Here is a 9,538-nt window from a genome sequence, read left to right on the forward strand (position 1 = left end):
TTCGCTGCACTGCGCCGCTCGCAAGCGGCTTCGTTCTTCGCCTTCTGCCGTCCGGCGAGAGCTGAACTCCAGCGGTCAGTTGCAGCTCTGCCCAACAGCGTGTTCTCAGTTCTGCGGGCAAGCACGCCCTCTTGCCTTGGCCCCGAGAGCAAAGTCCCGAGCGAGCACTCGACTCAGTGCAATGCACCCGGAAGGACGCTCTCGCTCGTCTTTCAAGGAGCGATTCCTAACAGCAGAAGCAGCAGAGGCACAAACTGCATGACGAGAAGGGACAACGTAGAACACGTCTCTGTCCTGGCACATTTTCGTGTGCGATACTTCCCTCCGGGTCTTCGGGCCTTGCGAAGCTCTGTGTACTGCGAGCGCTGCTACTCGCAGCTGAGAAGGACCGTGGAGCTAGCGGCGAATTCGGAGAGCTCTTCGCTGCACTGCGCCGCTCGCAAGCGGCTTCGTTCTTCGCCTTCTGCCGTCCGGCGAGAGCTGAACTCCAGCGGTCAGTTGCAGCTCTGCCCAACAGCGTGTTCTCAGTTCTGCGGGCAAGCACGCCCTCTTGCCTTGGCCCCGAGAGCAAAGTCCCGAGCGAGCACTCGACTCAGTGCAATGCACCCGGAAGGACGCTCTCGCTCGTCTTTCAAGGAGCGATTCCTAACAGCAGAAGCAGCAGAGGCACAAACTGCATGACGAGAAGGGACAACGTAGAACACGTCTCTGTCCTGGCACATTTCCGTGTGCCATACTTCCCTCCGGGTCTTCGGGCCTTGCGAAGCTCTGTGTACTGCGAGCGCTGCTACTCGCAGCTGAGAAGGACCGTGGAGCTAGCGGCGAATTCGGAGAGCTCTTCGCTGCACTGCGCCGCTCGCAAGCGGCTTCGTTCTTCGCCTTCTGCCGTCCGGCGAGAGCTGAACTCCAGCGGTCAGTTGCAGCTCTGCCCAACAGCGTGTTCTCAGTTCTGCGGGCAAGCACGCCCTCTTGCCTTGGCCCCGAGAGCAAAGTCCCGAGCGAGCACTCGACTCAGTGCAATGCACCCGGAAGGACGCTCTCGCTCGTCTTTCAAGGAGCGATTACCTACAGCAGAAGCAGCAGAGGCACAAACTGCATGACGAGAAGGGACAACGTAGAACACGTCTCTGTCCTGGCACATTTTCGTGTGCGATACTTCCCTCCGGGTCTTCGGGCCTTGCGAAGCTCTGCGTACTGCGAGCGCTGCTACTCGCAGCTGAGAAGGACCGTGGAGCTAGCGGCGAATTCGGAGAGCTCTTCGCTGCACTGCGCCGCTCGCAAGCGGCTTCGTTCTTCGCCTTCTGCCGTCCGGCGAGAGCTGAACTCCAGCGGTCAGTTGCAGCTCTGCCCAACAGCGTGTTCTCAGTTCTGCGGGCAAGCACGCCCTCTTGCCTTGGCCCCGAGAGCAAAGTCCCGAGCGAGCACTCGACTCAGTGCAATGCACCCGGAAGGACGCTCTCGCTCGTCTTTCAAGGAGCGATTCCTAACAGCAGAAGCAGCAGAGGCACAAACTGCATGACGAGAAGGGACAACGTAGAACACGTCTCTGTCCTGGCACATTTTCGTGTGCGATACTTCCCTCCGGGTCTTCGGGCCTTGCGAAGCTCTGTGTACTGCGAGCGCTGCTACTCGCAGCTGAGAAGGACCGTGGAGCTAGCGGCGAATTCGGAGAGCTCTTCGCTGCACTGCGCCGCTCGCAAGCGGCTTCGTTCTTCGCCTTCTGCCGTCCGGCGAGAGCTGAACTCCAGCGGTCAGTTGCAGCTCTGCCCAACAGCGTGTTCTCAGTTCTGCGGGCAAGCACGCCCTCTTGCCTTGGCCCCGAGTGCAAAGTCCCGAGCGAGCACTCGACTCAGTGCAATGCACCCGGAAGGACGCTCTCGCTCGTCTTTCAAGGAGCGATTCCTAACAGCAGAAGCAGCAGAGGCACAAACTGCATGACGAGAAGGGACAACGTAGAACACGTCTCTGTCCTGGCACATTTTCGTGTGCGATACTTCCCTCCGGGTCTTCGGGCCTTGCGAAGCTCTGTGTACTGCGAGCGCTGCTACTCGCAGCTGAGAAGGACCGTGGAGCTAGCGGCGAATTCGGAGAGCTCTTCGCTGCACTGCGCCGCTCGCAAGCGGCTTCGTTCTTCGCCTTCTGCCGTCCGGCGAGAGCTGAACTCCAGCGGTCAGTTGCAGCTCTGCCCAACAGCGTGTTCTCAGTTCTGCGGGCAAGCACGCCCTCTTGCCTTGGCCGCGAGTGCAAAGTCCCGAGCCAGCACTCGACTCAGTGCAATGCACCCAGGACGCTCTCGCTCGTCTTTCAAGGAGCGATTCCTAACAGCAGAAGCAGCAGAGGCACAAACTGCATGACGAGAAGGGACAACGTAGAACACGTCTCTGTCCTGGCACATTTTCGTGTGCGATACTTCCCTCCGGGTCTTCGGGCCTTGCGAAGCTCTGTGTACTGCGAGCGCTGCTACTCGCAGCTGAGAAGGACCGTGGAGCTAGCGGCGAATTCGGAGAGCTCTTCGCTGCACTGCGCCGCTCGCAAGCGGCTTCGTTCTTCGCCTTCTGCCGTCCGGCGAGAGCTGAACTCCAGCGGTCAGTTGCAGCTCTGCCCAACAGCGTGTTCTCAGTTCTGCGGGCAAGCACGCCCTCTTGCCTTGGCCCCGAGAGCAAAGTCCCGAGCGAGCACTCGACTCAGTGCAATGCACCCGGAAGGACGCTCTCGCTCGTCTTTCAAGGAGCGATTACCTACAGCAGAAGCAGCAGAGGCACAAACTGCATGACGAGAAGGGACAACGTAGAACACGTCTCTGTCCGGGCACATTTTCGTGTGCGATACTTCCCTCCGGGTCTTCGGGCCTTGCGAAGCTCTGTGTACTGCGAGCGCTGCTACTCGCAGCTGAGAAGGACCGTGGAGCTAGCGGCGAATTCGGAGAGCTCTTCGCTGCACTGCGCCGCTCGCAAGCGGCTTCGTTCTTCGCCTTCTGCCGTCCGGCGAGAGCTGAACTCCAGCGGTCAGTTGCAGCTCTGCCCAACAGCGTGTTCTCAGTTCTGCGGGCAAGCACGCCCTCTTGCCTTGGCCCCGAGTGCAAAGTCCCGAGCGAGCACTCGACTCAGTGCAATGCACCCGGAAGGACGCTCTCGCTCGTCTTTCAAGGAGCGATTCCTAACAGCACAAGCAGCAGAGGCACAAACTGCATGACGAGAAGGGACAACGTAGAACACGTCTCTGTCCTGGCACATTTTCGTGTGCGATACTTCCCTCCGGGTCTTCGGGCCTTGCGAAGCTCTGTGTACTGCGAGCGCTGCTACTCGCAGCTGAGAAGGACCGTGGAGCTAGCGGCGAATTCGGAGAGCTCTTCGCTGCACTGCGCCGCTCGCAAGCGGCTTCGTTCTTCGCCTTCTGCCGTCCGGCGAGAGCTGAACTCCAGCGGTCAGTTGCAGCTCTGCCCAACAGCGTGTTCTCAGTTCTGCGGGCAAGCACGCCCTCTTGCCTTGGCCCCGAGAGCAAAGTCCCGAGCGAGCACTCGACTCAGTGCAATGCACCCGGAAGGACGCTCTAGCTCGTCTTTCAAGGAGCGATTCCTAACAGCAGAAGCTGCAGAGGCACAAACTGCATGACGAGAAGGGACAACGTAGAACACGTCTCTGTCCTGGCACATTTTCGTGTGCGATACTTCCCTCCGGGTCTTCGGGCCTTGCGAAGCTCTGTGTACTGCGAGCGCTGCTACTCGCAGCTGAGAAGGACCGTGGAGCTAGCGGCGAATTCGGAGAGCTCTTCGCTGCACTGCGCCGCTCGCAAGCGGCTTCGTTCTTCGCCTTCTGCCGTCCGGCGAGAGCTGAACTCCAGCGGTCAGTTGCAGCTCTGCCCAACAGCGTGTTCTCAGTTCTGCGGGCAAGCACGCCCTCTTGCCTTGGCCCCGAGAGCAAAGTCCCGAGCGAGCACTCGACTCAGTGCAATGCACCCGGAAGGACGCTCTCGCTCGTCTTTCAAGGAGCGATTACCTACAGCAGAAGCAGCAGAGGCACAAACTGCATGACGAGAAGGGACAACGTAGAACACGTCTCTGTCCTGGCACATTTTCGTGTGCGATACTTCCCTCCGGGTCTTCGGGCCTTGCGAAGCTCTGTGTACTGCGAGCGCTGCTACTCGCAGCTGAGAAGGACCGTGGAGCTAGCGGCGAATTCGGAGAGCTCTTCGCTGCACTGCGCCGCTCGCAAGCGGCTTCGTTCTTCGCCTTCTGCCGTCCGGCGAGAGCTGAACTCCAGCGGTCAGTTGCAGCTCTGCCCAACAGCGTGTTCTCAGTTCTGCGGGCAAGCACGCCCTCTTGCCTTGGCCCCGAGAGCAAAGTCCCGAGCGAGCACTCGACTCAGTGCAATGCACCCGGAAGGACGCTCTCGCTCGTCTTTCAAGGAGCGATTCCTAACAGCAGAAGCAGCAGAGGCACAAACTGCATGACGAGAAGGGACAACGTAGAACACGTCTCTGTCCTGGCACATTTTCGTGTGCGATACTTCCCTCCGGGTCTTCGGGCCTTGCGAAGCTCTGTGTACTGCGAGCGCTGCTACTCGCAGCTGAGAAGGACCGTGGAGCTAGCGGCGAATTCGGAGAGCTCTTCGCTGCACTGCGCCGCTCGCAAGCGGCTTCGTTCTTCGCCTTCTGCCGTCCGGCGAGAGCTGAACTCCAGCGGTCAGTTGCAGCTCTGCCCAACAGCGTGTTCTCAGTTCTGCGGGCAAGCACGCCCTCTTGCCTTGGCCCCGAGAGCAAAGTCCCGAGCGAGCACTCGACTCAGTGCAATGCACCCGGAAGGACGCTCTCGCTCGTCTTTCAAGGAGCGATTACCTACAGCAGAAGCAGCAGAGGCACAAACTGCATGACGAGAAGGGACAACGTAGAACACGTCTCTGTCCTGGCACATTTTCGTGTGCGATACTTCCCTCCGGGTCTTCGGGCCTTGCGAAGCTCTGTGTACTGCGAGCGCTGCTACTCGCAGCTGAGAAGGACCGTGGAGCTAGCGGCGAATTCGGAGAGCTCTTCGCTGCACTGCGCCGCTCGCAAGCGGCTTCGTTCTTCGCCTTCTGCCGTCCGGCGAGAGCTGAACTCCAGCGGTCAGTTGCAGCTCTGCCCAACAGCGTGTTCTCAGTTCTGCGGGCAAGCACGCCCTCTTGCCTTGGCCCCGAGAGCAAAGTCCCGAGCGAGCACTCGACTCAGTGCAATGCACCCGGAAGGACGCTCTCGCTCGTCTTTCAAGGAGCGATTACCTACAGCAGAAGCAGCAGAGGCACAAACTGCATGACGAGAAGGGACAACGTAGAACACGTCTCTGTCCTGGCACATTTCCGTGTGCCATACTTCCCTCCGGGTCTTCGGGCCTTGCGAAGCTCTGTGTACTGCGAGCGCTGCTACTCGCAGCTGAGAAGGACCGTGGAGCTAGCGGCGAATTCGGAGAGCTCTTCGCTGCACTGCGCCGCTCGCAAGCGGCTTCGTTCTTCGCCTTCTGCCGTCCGGCGAGAGCTGAACTCCAGCGGTCAGTTGCAGCTCTGCCCAACAGCGTGTTCTCAGTTCTGCGGGCAAGCACGCCCTCTTGCCTTGGCCCCGAGAGCAAAGTCCCGAGCGAGCACTCGACTCAGTGCAATGCACCCGGAAGGACGCTCTCGCTCGTCTTTCAAGGAGCGATTACCTACAGCAGAAGCAGCAGAGGCACAAACTGCATGACGAGAAGGGACAACGTAGAACACGTCTCTGTCCTGGCACATTTCCGTGTGCCATACTTCCCTCCGGGTCTTCGGGCCTTGCGAAGCTCTGTGTACTGCGAGCGCTGCTACTCGCAGCTGAGAAGGACCGTGGAGCTAGCGGCGAATTCGGAGAGCTCTTCGCTGCACTGCGCCGCTCGCAAGCGGCTTCGTTCTTCGCCTTCTGCCGTCCGGCGAGAGCTGAACTCCAGCGGTCAGTTGCAGCTCTGCCCAACAGCGTGTTCTCAGTTCTGCGGGCAAGCACGCCCTCTTGCCTTGGCCCCGAGAGCAAAGTCCCGAGCGAGCACTCGACTCAGTGCAATGCACCCGGAAGGACGCTCTCGCTCGTCTTTCAACGAGCGATTCCTAACAGCAGAAGCAGCAGAGGCACAAACTGCATGACGAGAAGGGACAACGTAGAACACGTCTCTGTCCTGGCACATTTTCGTGTGCGATACTTCCCTCCGGGTCTTCGGGCCTTGCGAAGCTCTGTGTACTGCGAGCGCTGCTACTCGCAGCTGAGAAGGACCGTGGAGCTAGCGGCGAATTCGGAGAGCTCTTCGCTGCACTGCGCCGCTCGCAAGCGGCTTCGTTCTTCGCCTTCTGCCGTCCGGCGAGAGCTGAACTCCAGCGGTCAGTTGCAGCTCTGCCCAACAGCGTGTTCTCAGTTCTGCGGGCAAGCACGCCCTCTTGCCTTGGCCCCGAGAGCAAAGTCCCGAGCGAGCACTCGACTCAGTGCAATGCACCCGGAAGGACGCTCTCGCTCGTCTTTCAAGGAGCGATTACCTACAGCAGAAGCAGCAGAGGCACAAACTGCATGACGAGAAGGGACAACGTAGAACACGTCTCTGTCCTGGCACATTTTCGTGTGCGATACTTCCCTCCGGGTCTTCGGGCCTTGCGAAGCTCTGTGTACTGCGAGCGCTGCTACTCGCAGCTGAGAAGGACCGTGGAGCTAGCGGCGAATTCGGAGAGCTCTTCGCTGCACTGCGCCGCTCGCAAGCGGCTTCGTTCTTCGCCTTCTGCCGTCCGGCGAGAGCTGAACTCCAGCGGTCAGTTGCAGCTCTGCCCAACAGCGTGTTCTCAGTTCTGCGGGCAAGCACGCCCTCTTGCCTTGGCCCCGAGAGCAAAGTCCCGAGCGAGCACTCGACTCAGTGCAATGCACCCGGAAGGACGCTCTCGCTCGTCTTTCAACGAGCGATTCCTAACAGCAGAAGCAGCAGAGGCACAAACTGCATGACGAGAAGGGACAACGTAGAACACGTCTCTGTCCTGGCACATTTTCGTGTGCGATACTTCTTTCCGGGTCTTCGGGCCTTGCGAAGCTCTGTGTACTGCGAGCGCTGCTACTCGCAGCTGAGAAGGACCGTGGAGCTAGCGGCGAATTCGGAGAGCTCTTCGCTGCACTGCGCCGCTCGCAAGCGGCTTCGTTCTTCGCCTTCTGCCGTCCGGCGAGAGCTGAACTCCAGCGGTCAGTTGCAGCTCTGCCCAACAGCGTGTTCTCAGTTCTGCGGGCAAGCACGCCCTCTTGCCTTGGCCCCGAGAGCAAAGTCCCGAGCGAGCACTCGACTCAGTGCAATGCACCCGGAAGGACGCTCTCGCTCGTCTTTCAAGGAGCGATTACCTACAGCAGAAGCAGCAGAGGCACAAACTGCATGACGAGAAGGGACAACGTAGAACACGTCTCTGTCCTGGCACATTTCCGTGTGCCATACTTCCCTCCGGGTCTTCGGGCCTTGCGAAGCTCTGTGTACTGCGAGCGCTGCTACTCGCAGCTGAGAAGGACCGTGGAGCTAGCGGCGAATTCGGAGAGCTCTTCGCTGCACTGCGCCGCTCGCAAGCGGCTTCGTTCTTCGCCTTCTGCCGTCCGGCGAGAGCTGAACTCCAGCGGTCAGTTGCAGCTCTGCCCAACAGCGTGTTCTCAGTTCTGCGGGCAAGCACGCCCTCTTGCCTTGGCCCCGAGAGCAAAGTCCCGAGCGAGCACTCGACTCAGTGCAATGCACCCGGAAGGACGCTCTCGCTCGTCTTTCAAGGAGCGATTCCTAACAGCAGAAGCAGCAGAGGCACAAACTGCATGACGAGAAGGGACAACGTAGAACACGTCTCTGTCCTGGCACATTTTCGTGTGCGATACTTCCCTCCGGGTCTTCGGGCCTTGCGAAGCTCTGTGTACTGCGAGCGCTGCTACTCGCAGCTGAGAAGGACCGTGGAGCTAGCGGCGAATTCGGAGAGCTCTTCGCTGCACTGCGCCGCTCGCAAGCGGCTTCGTTCTTCGCCTTCTGCCGTCCGGCGAGAGCTGAACTCCAGCGGTCAGTTGCAGCTCTGCCCAACAGCGTGTTCTCAGTTCTGCGGGCAAGCACGCCCTCTTGCCTTGGCCCCGAGAGCAAAGTCCCGAGCGAGCACTCGACTCAGTGCAATGCACCCGGAAGGACGCTCTCGCTCGTCTTTCAAGGAGCGATTACCTACAGCAGAAGCAGCAGAGGCACAAACTGCATGACGAGAAGGGACAACGTAGAACACGTCTCTGTCCTGGCACATTTCCGTGTGCGATACTTCCCTCCGGGTCTTCGGGCCTTGCGAAGCTCTGTGTACTGCGAGCGCTGCTACTCGCAGCTGAGAAGGACCGTGGAGCTAGCGGCGAATTCGGAGAGCTCTTCGCTGCACTGCGCCGCTCGCAAGCGGCTTCGTTCTTCGCCTTCTGCCGTCCGGCGAGAGCTGAACTCCAGCGGTCAGTTGCAGCTCTGCCCAACAGCGTGTTCTCAGTTCTGCGGGCAAGCACGCCCTCTTGCCTTGGCCCCGAGAGCAAAGTCCCGAGCGAGCACTCGACTCAGTGCAATGCACCCGGAAGGACGCTCTCGCTCGTCTTTCAAGGAGCGATTACCTACAGCAGAAGCAGCAGAGGCACAAACTGCATGACGAGAAGGGACAACGTAGAACACGTCTCTGTCCTGGCACATTTCCGTGTGCCATACTTCCCTCCGGGTCTTCGGGCCTTGCGAAGCTCTGTGTACTGCGAGCGCTGCTACTCGCAGCTGAGAAGGACCGTGGAGCTAGCGGCGAATTCGGAGAGCTCTTCGCTGCACTGCGCCGCTCGCAAGCGGCTTCGTTCTTCGCCTTCTGCCGTCCGGCGAGAGCTGAACTCCAGCGGTCAGTTGCAGCTCTGCCCAACAGCGTGTTCTCAGTTCTGCGGGCAAGCACGCCCTCTTGCCTTGGCCCCGAGAGCAAAGTCCCGAGCGAGCACTCGACTCAGTGCAATGCACCCGGAAGGACGCTCTCGCTCGTCTTTCAAGGAGCGATTACCTACAGCAGAAGCAGCAGAGGCACAAACTGCATGACGAGAAGGGACAACGTAGAACACGTCTCTGTCCTGGCACATTTTCGTGTGCGATACTTCCCTCCGGGTCTTCGGGCCTTGCGAAGCTCTGTGTACTGCGAGCGCTGCTACTCGCAGCTGAGAAGGACCGTGGAGCTAGCGGCGAATTCGGAGAGCTCTTCGCTGCACTGCGCCGCTCGCAAGCGGCTTCGTTCTTCGCCTTCTGCCGTCCGGCGAGAGCTGAACTCCAGCGGTCAGTTGCAGCTCTGCCCAACAGCGTGTTCTCAGTTCTGCGGGCAAGCACGCCCTCTTGCCTTGGCCCCGAGAGCAAAGTCCCGAGCGAGCACTCGACTCAGTGCAATGCACCCGGAAGGACGCTCTCGCTCGTCTTTCAAGGAGCGATTACCTACAGCAGAAGCAGCAGAGGCACAAACTGCATGACGAGAAGGGACAACGTAGAACACGTCTCTGTCCTGGCACATTTCCGTGTGCCATACTTCCC

The sequence above is a fragment of the Sturnus vulgaris genome, unplaced genomic scaffold (genome assembly GCF_052056855.1).
Source record: "Sturnus vulgaris isolate bStuVul1 unplaced genomic scaffold, bStuVul1.hap1 Scaffold_379, whole genome shotgun sequence".
NCBI classification, from domain to species: Eukaryota; Metazoa; Chordata; class Aves; order Passeriformes; family Sturnidae; genus Sturnus; species Sturnus vulgaris.